Genomic DNA, 17,283 nt, shown 5'->3' on the forward strand with positions numbered 1-17,283 from the left:
CGATTAGTTTGGGTGCCTGGACATAAAAGTTTGTTTTTAAATGAAATAGCCGATTCCTTAGCTAAGTCGTCAATCAGCGAACCAATTCTACCGCTCTGTCCATCATCCGCTTATGTGACTGCTGCTCGATTCCGCAGACGTACGCTTATGCAAGTCTTTAAAGGTTGTGGTGTACACGTATCCCGAAGGAGTACGGCCACCAGCGTGGGTGCGGTCTTAGCGAGCCGCAGGGCACGCGTTAACCGTCGCCGTGGCGAGAACACGATACTGCTCAAAGTCGCAACACTATATTGTGGCAACACCAAACGCAGTACAGCCCGTCGCAAAAAGGCGCGGCGGGAAAGCAAGTAGGCTTATCCACGCCACGGGCACAAAGTACTACACAGGGTGCCACGAGCACGTCTACACGGTAAAGGTGATCCACGGAGACACCGGGACCAAGGCCCGGTTGCTCGAGCGAGGGCAAAGGCGCTCGCGTTGGCTTCGAAGGGAGACGGGTCGGCGTAGCGAGGCCACGCGCTAGGACACCGTACCGCCCTTCGGCCGTGCGTACGCAGCGGGGCAACAAATGGTGAGCGTTCGAATCGGGCGCGAGGCGCCGTCAGCGAAGCCCGACGAGCCCCGAGTGACGGGAGTCGGCGGACGGAAAAGAATGCGTGGCTCACCATTTGCTGTCTCGGAGAGTATCTGACCGCTCCCGACGCAGAGCGCGAAAACCTCTCGGGAGTCCCCGCGCGCGGCGCCACAGTCAACATCCGCTTCCGGGTGAGGGAGTTAAACGTCACTCTGCTCTCCCACTACGGCAGACAGCAAAGGAGGGCAGACATGTCGGGACATGAGAACGCGCAAAGCCCGCGCAAAGGCAGCGGGCTCGCCTCAATTCCCACACCCCCCCTCTCCTAAATTTGCCCCTTACCGGTCTGCAAAAGGCAGCCGGACGTCACCCATGCAGTTAAAATGACACTGCTTTGAGCGACAGCTTACCTCAGTCCAGCCCTGCTACTGCTGCTAAAAAATGATTACCAAGGAGAAACAAAACATAAATAACGAAATAAACGCATGACACTATAAAAATAACTGCGGAAGGGAGCACAGAAAAGTGGGACTAGTGTTCGGGGTGCTGAAGCGGGATAGCGTCCACTGCGCGGAGGGGTCAGAGGTACGGGAGGGGGCTCACTGATGGCTTGTTGCTGCTCTTGATAAGCCGCGAGTCCGACGAAAAGCCGCTTCGGTTGTTCGGAGGCCCCGCATTTCTGGCTCGATGACGGAGCTGGACGTTGCGGGAAGCCGGGCCTCTCCAGTGGTCAGGGAGGCCGAACCAAAATTGGCTGCGAGGCGCCCTGGCGTTGGCCGGTAGCATATAGCTGCTTTCAGCTGGCTTCGCGCAGGAGCCATGGTGGGAAAGGCAGCAGGGATTCTTCGACGACGGCAGAGAGCAGAGCATAGCGAACACCACCTAGACTTTTTTTCAGGCCTCCGCAAGACTACGTGACGTCATCAGTGTGAGATCTGCCTGGAAGCTGGCTTCACTCAAATGACCGGCACACGTTTACGTTTTGTCGTTCCGCGGCCCAGTTGCACTCGTAGCATTTTTTTTCTCTCAGAGATGTACACCTAGAAGCAGGCCCGTGGCCAGGGGGGAGGGGTTAGGATGCCCCCTTCCCTCCCCCCCACGAAATCCGGATGGAGGGGGCTGTTTTACTGAGAATAAATAGTGAAAATAGGAGTTTGTCAAGGACTTCAACAGGTGCCCCACCATCCGAAAAATTAATTTTTGGCTACGGGCCTGCCTAGAAGGAATTTTTGTTAGCAACAGGTGTAAATGTTATAGACCCCGAAACGTTTTTGATATTTACACCTATATTTACAATTGAAGCAGAACCTTGTGATGAGCTCATCGTGCAATGGACAAGTTCACACCTAGCAGCAGAGCAGTGGTAACAGGAAACGAAAATAAGTCTATTGGCTATAATATCACACGTGAGAAAGTGTGCCTCAGTGAGTTATGATTATACTGAAGTAAGGCGCGTTATCTGACTCGTTGGTTTATGTAACGTTTTTGAAGGCATTGGAGGGTCTATTTTGCATTTCAGTAAATGGACCAGAAGATTTGTGTGAAAACAAGACAGCATGTTTTATTATATAAAATGCTTTTAAAAACAAACCAACAATAAAATAAAACCATTGAACGAGGATTCATGCGAAGTTTTTCACATACGATATTTTCATAAAAAGTAAAATAAAGCAAACATGACATTACCTGTAAAATCTTTTCGACACTTAGTTGACTTATTTTCAGTAGATGTAATTGAACACACACGAAATGGGTTAGATATGATCTATTTAAATCTTCAAATGATTCTTCCACATAACAGCTCAAGAGCCAAAAGAAAGGCAATGTTCACAGCAAAAGGAAAAAAGGTGACAATACTTTAAAAGAATTGTGGAGATGAAGCTTTTAACATATTTAAAATAATCTTGTAGAAGGTGTTGAAACTGGGAGCTCAAACGATTTGGCTTTATAAACACAAAAAACAAATCATCAGTCATGTGCGAGAGATTACGCCTGGAGTGTCTTCAGTTTCCCTTTAGCTGCTTTGGCTTCAGACAGCTTGTTGTTTTCTCGTTTGCAAAGGTTGTTTGACAAAGTGTTGGCTGCTGCACTAAGTATGTTCCCCATCACAACATGTGGCGTATGGCCCTTGTCACAAACATCAAAGTCTTCATTCCACTCAAGGAAGAGTGTTGTAATTGAAACAAGCAGTTCTTTCTGCTTTTCACAGGCATAAAATTTGTCTGCATGTTTTTCACTTGTCAGTTTCTCGAGAACAATATTCATCATCAGTACGGTGTTCACAACGATGGCTAGGGGAAACTTAAGTCCACCTCTTGTGATACTCGTTATGAGCTCGTCTGCCTCAATTGTAAGAGTCCTACTCTCAACAACTAGATTCTCTTTACAGAATGCACATTTAAGCTTCTTGAGTGCAGCATGTACGCAATAACCAGCGACATAAGTTGTAGCTGGAAGTGAGTGCTGCTTTGCAGCAATGTCCTCTTCTCCAACTACTATCTGGAATTGCTTTAGAGCATCACGAAATTCATCAGTGGAGGCACATAGAGGAATCTCGTCACTCTCTGGCAGCTCGAGGACCTTCCGCAGCCTCAATTTGTGCTCCGCTTCATACATCTGCCATATGGAGATATGGTACTGTGCGCCACTTAACTGTCGGTACCTGCCAAACCTGTCTTCAAGGCAGTCCGACTGGAATTTCCCCAGTAAGACGTACCTGAATCCAAGCTTTTCAAAACAGTAGCTTGTCACCTGAACAAGAGCAAGAGACGTGTGACGCAATGCATTGTGCGTCTCATGACTGAAATGACCAGTGTCATGCTTGAGGCTTTTCCAGTAGTCGAGCCGACTGACTATTTTGTTCAAAAACTCAACTTGGGGGCAACAAACTGCCTTTATGGGCTCTTGTAAGTCATCTCGAAGGTGCCTCCCTTTATCCGGCGTCTTAACATTCACTATGCGCCACCACATTACGACAGTGCTGATAAAATTGGCCGTGCTTTTGGCATGCTGCAGTTCTGCTGCTTGTGCACTGTTGAGAGCTGCGATTGTGAAACTGTTGAACATCTTGAGAACAAGTTTCATGTTTTGTCGCTTTAAGTTCGAAGGTTTCAGTGCCTTCAAAGACAATGTTGGAGCAAGTCGTACAAGCTCATTTCTTTGTCTTTCATGGAGCTCTAGCAGCGTGTTGAATGAAGCTGTTAGCACGCACGGCTTGTCAGATAGTTCATTGATGTCTGGAAAAAAACATACATTTACCACTGTCACGCTGGTTAAGCCAATTGTTTCGTATGCATTTTAAAACATTAACAGAATCTAAAATAAAAAAACAGTGGTCCTGATTGGTCTGATGGATGCTTGTAGACCGTATCAACCTTCCGTGGCTCTGAAAAAAATGACATTGCTTTCCCATTGATGGAGTTGTTGTCTGAAACAACCGCGATTACTCGAAAGCATGTTGCCTCCAGCCCATTAATGAGCTCACGAAGAAATTGATGCAGCTGTATTGCATCTATTTTCGCCACTGGAAGGATGTGCACTACGTCTTTGCTTGACGACAGGAGGCTTTGAATCATAAACACATATGCAGTTTTTGCTGCGTTTTGACTGTTTGTAGCCATTCCTACTAGACCACCACCTTTGTAGTCAATGTAGGGCTGCAGATGAATTTCGTCCATGACAAGCGTCACAGTTTTTTCATGGTCATCCATTCCTACGGCCAGCCTCTTTGCATACGACATAAATAAAGCATCTTGTTGCCGAGAGCATGGGTTCACACGGTATGACCCACAAGCATCGTCTAATTGTGTCTGGATGTGGAAGTTTCAACTTTGATGTGGACCTAATAAATCTGTACGCATGTGGAGATATTGTGAACGCAAGGCTAGCAAATACCAGCAAGTCCACAGGGTATCTCGAAGTTCTGCTCAGTAAAATGCCGACTTGCTGTTTTACGAACTTGACAACTTCCACTTTCCACTCATGTGGGAAACTTTGTGACGCTAGTTCATCCAGTGTTTTCACTGTCTTCTTCATGACAATCTGCAAGCGTTCTTCGCTGTCGGAGAAGTTTCCTGCCAAACTTTGCACAGCAATAAGGACCTTGTCGATTTCCCGCAGATCACACAAATAAACAGGAAGCACGAGGGTCCCAAGCTTGTTAAGCTGCACGTCACCAACGAACACTTTCACAATCAAATCAGCTGACACTGTCACAGAAAAACGTACAGTTGGAGCTTCTTGAGAATCGAAATTTAGGAAGAGGACTTTGTCGTGAGTAACAAGTTTTGTCCAGAAGGTGTTTGTCTGGAAACTTGTCAAAGCGGTGAGCAAGTCTTCAAAAGTTCTGATGTTATTCTTTTTCTTCTCTTTGTGAGCTTCAGCGGACTGCCTTATTGCCTTCTGTAGCGATTCTCCCTCTAGACGAAGTCGCTTCTCTTCAGGACCTTCCCGGACAACAGTAGTAGGACGAGAAAGATACGAAGGGCAGTTTGAAAATAGGCTCGGGATAGCACCAGGCTTGAGTGGTCTCAGCTGGAGAGGAACTTCAAGTACTCGTCCGGTTTTCTCATCTTGATAGGTCCACGTGGTCACAAAATCACTTGTATGAAAGCGCTTCTCACACACCTGAAAAAAAAAGAAAAATTAAACAGAGCTTATAGCACAAAAATCAAGCAAGAAAAAGTTAGTGGACATTCGTCAACTACAAATCAGAAAATGTGGCTGTATTATTAGGCATTATCATAGTAGCAATGCCTTGTTAGGCGGCCCAACAGGCGAGCGCTGTTTAATAAATCCAACTCTCATAGGATTTGATCAGGCGCTGCAGTCCATTTAGAGCGACTCGGGTCATCAGCTAGGCGCGAGATTGCGAGGAAAGTACCTGTTTGTCAAAACTGGTCACGCGAAAATAAAAATTAGGCAAACAGCACGAATACTAATACTGCGTGTCTCATGTCCTTCGTAATATATGCTGGAAGTGCCCCGAAGGCATAGCTCACAAATAATGAAAATTGAAAGGTTTTTAGTTGCATAGCTGAGTGAGTTTACACATGCGTATAGGCACCTGCGACAAGTGAAAGAACGCACTTACCACAGTGTAGTTTGTGGGCGCAAAATCCTTGCGAGGGATCGCTCTCGTCCATGCGGTTCTTTGGTCGGCGTCCATCGGAAACCGATAGACGCGCGCTTTAGGTCCATGAGCATAGTTAGAGTTGCACACCGGTGCACAGCAGCATCCAGGCATATTGCGTAGTTTACCCAACCATGCTCACACAGCACAAGAAAAAGAAAAAACAGCGTGAGCGGTAACAAAATGCAACTAGCCTACAACCACATCCTGTGCTGCTCTGCAGACCAGGATTGCGTCCGAGAGCTTCTGAATTGCTCTGAATTTGCTGCACAGCCGGTGAGCCCGTTTATTCCAGCTCATCTTGCATGTACGAAGGGCATAGTCCGTGGGGTGGATACGAGTCTGGCACCTCGAGAAATTCTTGACTTATTTGCTGTAGCTGGGGCAGTTTCAGTCTATCGATGCACCCGAACGACCGATAAAACGAAATCGCCTACTGAAGCAGTTATAGTAACCTTTGCAGGAAGAGTTAGGCCAACAGAAATTAAGGCATGACCACTAATCTACAAAGTAGAACCACTTTCCCCGAAACCTTTGCAGTGCTCAAAATGTTGGCGATTCGGCCACAGCATGAAGGATGCAGATCACAGGCTAGATGTCGTCTGTGCGGAGAGAGTCATGACAGCTACGATTGCAAATCCGATGACCAGATGTGCTGCTTGTGTAATGGAGCGCACCCTGCAGACTCTGCTGAATCTGGCGCAAAAGAAAGAGAAATAGGTGTTCTAGAAATCATAGAACGCAGGCGTTGCTCTAGGAGGGAGGTGGTAGCAGAAATGCATGAAAGATCGAAAGGTTACGCAGGCATAACATCCCGGCACACAGCGGCAATGGATGCATCGCTCGCAAAGTCGATAACTGAGGCTATTGAAAAGTCCACTGAAGAGGCAATGCAGCGACTGGCAGCTACTCTTTTTGAAGCCTTGGCTGATATGTTAACACAACAGCTGACACAAATCATTGGTACAGTTTCAGGGCAAAATCGGGATTCGCACGCTCTGTTGATTTCAAGGGGTACAGAGGAGGAAAATCAGACAGTCAATCATAGATCTATCTCTCCGAAAGCAGGACCTTCAAAAAAATAGAGTTCAGGCTGAGTCAGAACCTGTAACAGATGATTCAGGAGACTTTACAGATATGGACACAGAATCTCTAAGAACTTTGAAACGTAACAGATCTCCCCCTTCTAAAAAGTCTTCTCAGAACCCAAAATCCAAGAAATACTTGTCAAAGAAAGACTTCTTTGAGAACCTTTGGAAAAATGATTTCTTGAAAAAAGATATTCTCGATCAGGCAGTTTCTTCTGCCGGTATAGCATCAAAATAGGTTCCCTAAAAATTCTGCAGTGGAACTGCCGGTCTATTTGGTCGGCAACTACAGATTTACAATATATTTCTTCGCAAATTTCTCCCGACATAATTGCCATTCAGGAAACCTGGCTTGGTAACGGTAAAAAATTTTACATAAAAAATTGTCGATTAATACGACTGGATCGGCCGAGTGAGGTGGCGATCTGGCTTTCTTAATATCAACTAAATTTAGTCACAGAGCCAAGATATCGTATCAGTGTATGGATACGAATTACGAAATTCTGGTGTTAGACATAACACTGCCAGACTGCACGCCTTTCTCTTTTGCAAATGTATACTTTCCTGCGGGATTTCAAGACACGAGGTGCCTCGATGTTATGGTAGCTTCATGCAGAAAAGAAATGGTACTGTGTGGTGATTTCAATTCACACCATGTGTCTTGGGGCTTCAAATCTGATGTATGCGGAAGACGTTTGTGGGAATGGACGCTCGATAATAACTTTTTCTGCTTGAACTCACACGTTGCTACATTTGTAAGAGGTAACTCTAAATCGACTATTGATTTAACATTTTCCAGCTCCACTTTAAGCATATCCTCGTGGAATATATTAGATTGGGCTACAAACAGTGACCACCTTCCCATTACGTTTGAAATTAAGTTCCCGAGGTTTAGTTTGGCAGGGAAAGTTGGCTCATTCGTAAATTATGCTAAACTACAAAAAGACTTAAAATCTACGTTAACATTGCGCGAGGAAATGCAGGAAGACCTCAGAGCTATGAGTCTATGTGCGGTGTTGAAACGATCACTAAAAAATTCAACGTTTACTGTAAACTCGAACACAGTGGGATTTTTTAGCCCGTGGTGGAATCTAGAATGTGTCAGGGGGTATAGAAAGCGAAAAGCAGCTTGGAAAAAGCTGTTAATTAACCAATGCCCCAAAAATTGGAGTGATTATAAATTCATGGCCGCCGATTTTAAGCGTCTAGTGCACAAAACAAAAGAAGACTATGATATGAATAAATTTTATTATCTGTCTAAGTCTAAAAATAAGAAAATGCTTTTCAGGTTTTTACATGCGAGAAAAATGATTCCACATACAGAAAGCAGTCATTCCAACATTATGTCTCCTCGCGAACTCTCTGAATTCTTGGAAAATATTGCTAAAGGCTTGCAAACCAGGTTTACGACAATTATGCCAAAGTCCATGGTGAAATTAAGGGTGGATTGTTATTTCCAGGAGGTATCATTAGCTGTACTGGCGGATGTGATGAAGAGCTTACCGCCCGCTGCTCCCGGACCTGATGGGGTGACCTCTACAATGATTAAAGTGCTATACGAAATATCGCCACATGAAATCCATAATATAGTTAATTATTCACTGAAAAATTCTTGGATTCCGGCCGATTGGAAGCTTTCCAAAATAATTCCGATACTTAAGAAACAGGGAATGGAGTTTACTCTGGAAAACATGAGGCCTATTTCATTGACATATAACCTGGTCGAGCTTGTAGAGAGAGTCTTAAATGCCCGCATATTAAATTACATCAATGAACATACAATACTAAACCCTAGACAAATTGGCTTTAGATCGGGATACTCCATTTGGTGTGCACATGTGGATTTGGAAAGTCGCATACAGCTGGCTCGGCATCGCCGCGAATAATGTGCACTAGGCACTCTAGACTTAGCTAAAGCGTACGGCAAAGTGAAATATCCTATCCTAATCCAGCAGATGCAAGACTATCGCTTTCCAAAATATATAACAGCATGGATTACAGAGTTTGTGAAAGACAGAGAATTTTATTGCTTCTTGGATGGATGCTCTTCTAAAAAATATAAGCAGACACGAGGTGTACCTCAGGGCTCAGTATTATCTCCGGTGTTATTCAACATATTACTAAGTTCCATTCCAGCTCATCAGGATATCCAAATTTACGTATATGCAGATGATATTGCTTTCTTCGCAACAAACAGTGATCTGAACTCATTGTATCAGGCATTACAGAATTACATGAACATGCTAGAAGGATGGCTTGACAATATCCATCCCTATCGGAAAAAAACGAATGGTGGGCATGGTGGAAACCACCACCCACCATTATAGTGGATTAATGTAGTGGGTGAATGGTGGGAAACGCCCACCATGGTGCATGGTGGGTATGGTGGGTGCTGCAGTGTCGGCAACACTTGAGCGCGAAATGACGTCAGAATCACCGTGACGAGCTGCCACAAAAAATAAAAAAGAATTCTATAAAAACGGTATAAAAAAACACCCGTCCCGTAAAAAAAAAAAAAAACAAGGCACCACGGAGGATCGAACGTGCAACCTGCGGATTCCCATTCAAAGACGCTGACCACTGCGCCACACCAACATGACGATTATTGTGTGTTAAATACTTAGTTAGCATACAAACCTAAGGCTCAACTTGAGTTATGTTTGTCGTGTACACAACATAGACAAGATCTACACCTGCTACTCAAAATTGCACATTTATTAAACACAAGCAACTGCGGCCTGTAACGATTGCCACTATGTTAATGGCACTAGTGCTATTTTTTTACAATTCACAACTTCAAGAAAAAAAAAACAAGTTGGACTGGGGAGCAGCAACAGTTTGCCGGCGGAGTCTGCCAAGTTTAATATCCGTTTCGCGCTCGTTCTAAAGGGCGACATCTGCTCACGCTTTATGACGCTTCTAGGCTCATTCTATAGATACGCCCGCCTAATTTATTTGATTGAGTATTGGGATGCTTTTCGCACAGTGTAGAGGGCGGTCGCGCCAGCGCAATGCTGTAGCTCTTTGGCTAAAGTAACAACTACATAACGGCTTGGCCAAAACGAATGCAGTGTGCCAGAAACATTACGCTATCATATTGGTTCACCAAGCACACGAATTGCCACGTCTGAGTTCTCGTACAAGAGCTAGAGAAGTGCCGGCGAGTGCGACCGGCGGCTGTCGGTGAGAAGACACTTAATTACGTTCTCTGGGAGTGCTTTAATCGCGTCGCATCGATGTTTATTGCTTCTTGAGTGGACACCACACACAATGAAAAATGCTTCATTTAGGTTAATTGATGTCATACTGCTGCGCTGTACTGTCGTACTTAATCGTCGTAATCGTGTATTCTGAAACCCGGAAGCACGGAAAACACAATTGTACGGGCCCGGTCAGTAGGCCCAACCTTTGGTGGAAATCATGGTGGTAGAACATGTAGTGTACAGATCCCAGCTTGGTACACTATATGAATTGCCCGCTGTATAAGCCCACCCATTATCTGCTTACTGCTTCCCAGCATTATCGCGATGGTGGGCAGAGCTTCTCAGCTTGGTACAGCATGTGGCCCACCGTAACAAGCAGCACCCATCATCTGCTTAGTGCTTCCCACCATTATCGCAATGGTGGGAAGAGTTTCTCAGCTTGGTACACCATGTAGCCCACCATAATAAGCACCACCCACAATATGTATAGGGCTTCCCAGCATTATCGCAATGGTGGGCAGAGTGTCCCATTATTGCCCACTATCTAGCCTCTGCTTTCCACCATCATTTTCACTTTACCCATCATCTGTACACCATGCCACCCAGTATGTCCCGGCATAACCACCATATTTTCCACTACGTCCCACCATAGCCATCATAATTTCCACCATGCCCACTATTATTTCCACTACTCCCACCATGTTTTCCAGTATCCACCATGGCAATTTTTCCGATAGGGATATGTCATTGAACGTCAAAAAAGTGCGCTTTTGCTATTCTCTTTTAAGAATCGTGTCAACATTTCCCTGATGCATCGTACCGAGCTCATTCCCCAAGTCAATTTCCTGAAATACCTAGGCATCGTATATAATAGGACGCTAAATTGGAAAAGCCATATAGACGAGGTTGGCTGTAAAGCGTCACGTGCCTTGGGGTGGTTACGCAAATGGGGAAACAGAAAAATAGGATTGCGTAAGAGTTCATTGATAATGATTTACAACATGTATGTGTGGCCTATTATAGAATTCGGGTGTGTATTATTTTCAGGCAGCGCGGCTTACAAGATGATACAATTAATATTATTAGAAAGAGAAGCTTTGCGCTTGTGTCTTGGACTCCCAAAATTTGTGGCAAATAATGTTTTGTATGTGGAAGCGCGCCTTCCACCTTTGTTAACTCGGTTTAGAATACTTACCGTTCAAACTTTCTTAAAAATATACAACTCGCCTCTGCGACAAGCTTCATACGTTTTTATTCAAGAACCAACCGCATTCTTTGGAACACAGTGGTCTATACTACACTCCCCTCAGATTAGGTTCGTCCAAGCGTTGCTAGAGCCTCCCAATGTAAATATTTATCAGATTTGCATAACGAAGACACCTAATTCAAAACTTGAAATTAAATTTGATGATGTATTCCCCTCTAATGCGAAACAACTGCCCCTTCAATATTTAAATATTCGGTTAAAAGATTACTTGACTCATCTGTCCATAAACAACATTATTGCGACGGGTGCATCCGTATTGAACGAAAAGGCTGGAATAAGCATCTTCTGTACTTCTCTCGACTGGTCTTTCTCAGTTAGATTACCAGATTACACGCCTATATTCCTCGCTGAATTATTTGCTATAATTCTAGCACTCCGTAAACTTCCTGCAAGCGAATCAGAAGCGGTCATACTTACCGATTCTCTGTCACTATGCACTGCACTATCTACAGCAAAAAATTTGACATTATTGAGTATGATTAGCAGTTTATTACCAGAAAACCTGAAAAAATTTCACTTGCTATGGATACCCGGCCACTGCGGGATTTATCCAAATGAGATGGCAGACTCGTTAGCCAAAGCATCTTTAAGCGGACCATTTTTACCTATTTTACCTGATTTCGCCTACGTAACAGCACTCAGATATAGAAAGGCTTGTTTGCACAAAGAAATAGAAAAATTATCATTGGATAAAGTCAGAGACTTCGTACATCTAAGATATTGCTGGAACAAACAGTGGTGTGTATCTCGGCAGTTAGAAATTACAATCACCAGATTACGATGCAGAATTCCGCATCTGAATTACTATTTACATAAAGCTGGACTAACAGCATCTCCGTTGTGTCTCTTTTGCAAGGAATCGGAATCAATAGATCATTTCTTTTTATCCTGTCAACGTTATGCTTATCAAAGGAAAAGATACCTGGTCGAACCAATTGAGAAGCTAGGTTTAAAAATAAGCGTGGAACTGATTTTATCCTTCGGAGGGATTAAATTAGGTTATAGCCACAAGGAGGTTTTCTCTGCTGTGTGCGAGTACATAAGGGCAACAAAGAGATTACCCTCTTAGCCTATTGTTATTATTTACGGCTACGAGACTACCTGAATTAGCACATTTGATGATCCTGCCACCCGGTTCTTGGCCGATCCCCCTTTGTGGGCGAGTGCAAGCAAAGCTGAAGGTTCATCATCATCATCATCAACCACAACAGCCAGCAGAGCAAGCGAGCACGTAAGATCAATGTGGCCAGACGCACTGTCATGCGCTGCCAACTTCGCTCGGCTGTGCACAAAAATGTTCAAAACGTGAATAAATTAAGTAAATAAGTACACCATTTGAAAGATAGAATATTGCTAAGCTTTTTTTGTTAGACAGTAGGTAATAATTTTCTACAGTTTGCCTACTGAAAACTTGTTTCGAAGCAAAAAAGATTGTCTGTCTATTTGGCGAACAGAATCCGCAAGCCATTCCGACCTCAGCCAGTCGAGCGTTGCTTTCTCACAGATCTCACAGCAGTGACGTCACGTTGACGAGACGGAGGCTAGCCGAGGCCTTGAAAAAAAGTCTAGGTGGTGTTGGCATAGCCAGATGGTCTGACATCAGAGGGTCAATGCCACCCCCCCCCCCCCAGCACCTCCAGTGTCCGCGTCGATGGGGGAAAAGCCATGACGCACTCTTCGCGGGCTCGCACCGAAGCGTCACGCACCCACACACGCACAGAAACACGCACACACACACTGCCGACAGCTGCGCCAGCGTAGGCGCAAAGCGTCCTTCGTCTCTCTCTTCCGGCCAGCACCGACACTCAAGGTCACACACAGCTCCCTTCGCGGTAGACGAAATGAACACGGAAAAAAAAGTAACAACAGAGCAAAATGACACTCAACATCTGGCAAAAAAACATAAAATACAAATAACACTTATTATTAGACAAAAGAAACATAAAATACACATAAACACTTAAAAAAACACTAACAGCAGACAGGGCGGGGTCAACTTCTTTACGAGAAAAGGCCGTAAAGAAGCTAACCTATACCAGAGTCCCTATACTGAGGCTAGACAGTAAACTGAGGGCCTTCGGTTGCGGAGAAGTCCGCCGTCCGGCGCGAAATCACAAAGGTGACCGCTTCCTCAGATTATACCGGTGCGGGGTCCGAATGCGGTCCGCCGCTCCGGGTGTGCCTCGTTGCTGGCGCGAAGTGACGCAGGGCTCTGGCGCGAGCTCGTCAGACCGTGACACACAGGGTTTCAGGTCTGCGATATGGGCACGACTGAGTTTTCCCGTATGGGGATCTTTCAGCAAGTACGCGAGTGGAGTGCAAGCTTTCTCCACTCGGTACAGACCAAGCCACTTAGGAGCGAGCGAGGTTGAGAACCCCTTACTGGCATCGCTAAGAGCGTGGTTGCGCTTCAGGACAAGATCGCCCACTTCAAAAACTAGGTCGCGATGCTTGCGCTCATATTGGGCCTTCTGCTGAGCCCTGGCCGACGCCAAACTTTGCTTTGCTTTGCAAAAAGCTCGACAAAGTCTGTCCCGAAGTGCCGACGCGTAAGCAGAGCAGTCTGCCGGCGCCTCCTCGTCCACGAGCTGGCATTGAGTGGCGCTAGTCACCGGATTTGCCAACTCCCTTCCAAAATTTAAGAAGGCGGGCGAGAAACCAGTTGAGCGACTCTCGGATGTTCGAATAGCGAACGCGAGCTCACTCAAATGGTCTGCCCAGTCCCTTTGACTTTCGGCAAAGGCCGACAACATCGGTTTGAGCGTACGATTGACGCGCTCCGTCAAATTGGACTGGGGATGGTACGGTGAAGTGGTGCAGTGATCAATTCCGAGGGAACGGCACGTGCCACCAAACACCCAAGCGGTAAAATACGAAGCATTGTCAGTGATGAGCCTTTCCGGGAAGCCGAACCGGCAAAACACTTCCTGCAGCTTCTCAAGCACCGCTCGCGCTGTCACCTTTCGAAGTGGGAAAAGTTCCACCCCTTTCGAAAAGTGATCAACGACTACCATCAGGTGAATGAACCCCTACTAGCTTACTTCTGGGAAATGGTCCCATTAGATCGCAGATGGCCACTTGCCACGGACGCTCACTGACAATCGGTTTCATCAGACCGGGCGGTTTGCCACCCCTTGATTTCACCGTTTGACAGACGCGGCAAGAACGGCAATAGCGAAAATTGTCTCGCTTCATGCCGGGCCAGGTCACAACGCGGCTCAGTTTTGCAAAAACTTTCGAGCCACTCAGGTGACCGGCCATGGGTTCGTCGTGAGAGGATCGCAACAGTGCGGCTCTCAGACTTTTGGGCATAACCACCTTAAACGGGTCTATGGACTCGTCAGTAGTGGCTTTATAATTCAGCAGGAGCCCGTCATGGTCCAGCAAATATGAAGATGCCGGGGACTCAGCGACGCACGCTGGTTCGAGCCCCATATTCGCGCCCGCTGCAGGACAAGCAGCGTCACGGCGCTCCATCTCTCTGAGACCGTCGCACATTTCGCGACAAAACGGGTCACTTTGCTGGGTCTTCAGAAGCTCTTATCTGCTGAAAGCGATGCCCATTCTCCCAAAATGGGGGTGTCTGGTATCGCGCCCACTCAGGACCGCAGCAACAACCACTTGAGTCGGCGTTACGGGTTCGCTCTCGGCCTTGTGGCCTTCGAAAAGCTCCCCCGCTCGGCCGCTTCGCGGTGCGCCGCTTACCTGGTTAGCAGCCAAGGTTTGTCCGCATGGGGACTCACCCTTCACGCCGAATGGCGGCGAAGCTGCTGTTTCACCCCCGACGCTTGCAAGTGCTAAGGCACCGCTAGCCGTGATATGAGCACGCTAGCGGCTGCCCATATCACGGCTAGCGGCTGTCGCACCGGGATCAAGGTCCATCGCATATCACGCTGGCGGCTGTCGCACCGGGATCAAGGTCCTCGGCCGACAGTGGGGCACGAGATAGCGCATCAGCTACCACGTTGGTGCTCCCCTTTCGATACTGCACCGAAAAGTCATAGTGCTGTATCAGGAGAGCCCAGCGCGCCAGCCTGCCGGCAGGCTCACGGAGCCGCATCAGCCAGCTGAGTGCACTGTGATCCGTTTGCACTACGAATTTCGTCCCATCAAGATAGACGTCAAACTTCCGCAGTGCAAACACGATGGCGAGGCACTCCTTTTCGGTCACGGAATAATTTTTCTCCGCAGAGACCAAGGAGCGGCTGGCAAAGGCCAACGGCAGCAACACGCCATCGTATTCCTGTAGGGGAACAGCTCCTAAACCCAGATCGCTAGCATCAGTTTGTACAACGAACGCTCTGGTCAGGTCGAAGAGCTTGAGCTGCGCTGTCTCCGCTATGGCGTTAGACAGTCGGCAAAACGCCTCCTGCTGCTCAAGTCCCCATTACCACTCAGCAGACTTACCCAAGAGTTTGATCAAGGGCGCCTGCAGTCGGGCACAGGACGGAATGAAAGAACGGTAAAAGTTGATCATTCCTAGAAAGCGGCGAAGGCCACGTACGTCCTTGGGCACGGGAAATTCGAGAATAGCTCGAAGTTTATCCCGATCCGGCTGTATGGAGCCTTCGCCCAGCATAAACCCGAGCAACTGAACACGGGTCTGCGCTAATTGAAGCTTAGCGGGGTTTAATGTCATCCCGGCGGTCCTCACCCTCTTGAGTACATCGGCAACATGGGCCAAGTGCTCTTCGAAGGTTCGTGAATAAATCACGATGTCGTCGAGATAGCACATGCAGTATGACCACTTTGCTTCCCCGAGGACGCGGTCCATGAGTCTTTGAAACGTCGCAGGAGCATTGCAAAGACCAAAGGGCATACGAGTAAACTCGAACAACCCTCTGTGGGACGTGAACGCAGTTTTACACTGGTCACGGTTACCCATCCGGATCTGTAGGTAACCTTTAGAGGCGTCAAGCGTGGTAAAGTACCGTGCACCACCCAGACGTTACTTACGATGGAGTTTATCGTGGGGAGCGGATAGGCATCCTTACGAGTCACTCCATTGAGAAGGTGATAGTCGACGCACAGACGATGACTGCCATCTTTCTTAGGCACCAACACAATTGGAGACGCCCAGGAGCTAGACGAGCGGCGAATAATGCCAGCCGCAAGCATGTCATCTAGCAACCCATCGATAATCTGCCTTTTGGTGAGACTGACGGGCCTGGGGTTACACTTCAAGGGAAGCGCGTCACCAGTTTCGATCACATGGCTCACTAAATCGGTGCAGCCAGGTTGATCGGTGAAGAGCTCGTCGTACTGACATAACAGTGTCGACAGACGAGCCTTCTGTGCCTCATCCAACTGAGTCGCGCAAGCGACCATAGGATGTAGTGCCTCTTCGTGTCGTGTTGGTCGATCCACGCAGGAGTTTCGAGCCGACGAGCACGGAACGCCAGGCTACGACCCCGGAGTTGGCGCACGACACGGTTCGTGCCGCACCTCTCGTTACCGAAGGGGACTGTGAGAGGGCAAATGCGTTGAGCGGGGGCTTGACCCCGAACTCTGCGCAGGGCACGTTTCCGACGCTTCTGCCGCAAAGGCGACGGTAAGCGCCGGCGGGCTGATGAACAGCTTGAGTTGGCAAAATGGGCCACCACGATAGTCGCCATTCGCAATGTCCACAACGATACCGGTTTTAAGGAGAAAGTTCCGACCGAGAATCACTGGAACATTGAGCCCTGGAAGATGAACAAGACGGCAGTGTCTCATTCGATCTCCCCATCGGACAGTCAACCTTGCAGCGCCTGCCGAATGGGCCACGCCTTTCGCAAGGGTGAATGTCGTTCGGCTGTCCCGCAAGGGCACTGAATGCTTCTGCAAGTGGGACAACACCTGTTCGTCAAACAACGAGGTGCTAGCGCCCGTGTCCAGCAACGCCGAAAATTCACGGCCGGCAATGGTGACCGGAATGAACGGCGCGTGCTTATCAGCAAGAAAAGTGCTTGCCCTGCACGCAGAGGGAAGAAGCAAAGGTTGGGTCGGTCGTGCATTCACGAACGACCCGGAAGCACGTT

At 47.3% G+C, this 17,283-nt stretch overlaps 1 pseudogene; it reads right to left on the reverse strand.

Annotated features, from left to right (window-relative positions):
* Positions 1 to 2,109: 2,109 nt before the first annotated feature.
* Positions 2,110 to 9,577, reverse strand: LOC119164597 (uncharacterized; annotated as a pseudogene).
* Between the last annotated feature and the right edge of the window lie 7,706 nt (positions 9,578 to 17,283).

Source organism: Rhipicephalus microplus, unplaced genomic scaffold (genome assembly GCF_043290135.1).
Source record: "Rhipicephalus microplus isolate Deutch F79 unplaced genomic scaffold, USDA_Rmic scaffold_13, whole genome shotgun sequence".
NCBI lineage: Eukaryota > Metazoa > Arthropoda > Arachnida > Ixodida > Ixodidae > Rhipicephalus > Rhipicephalus microplus.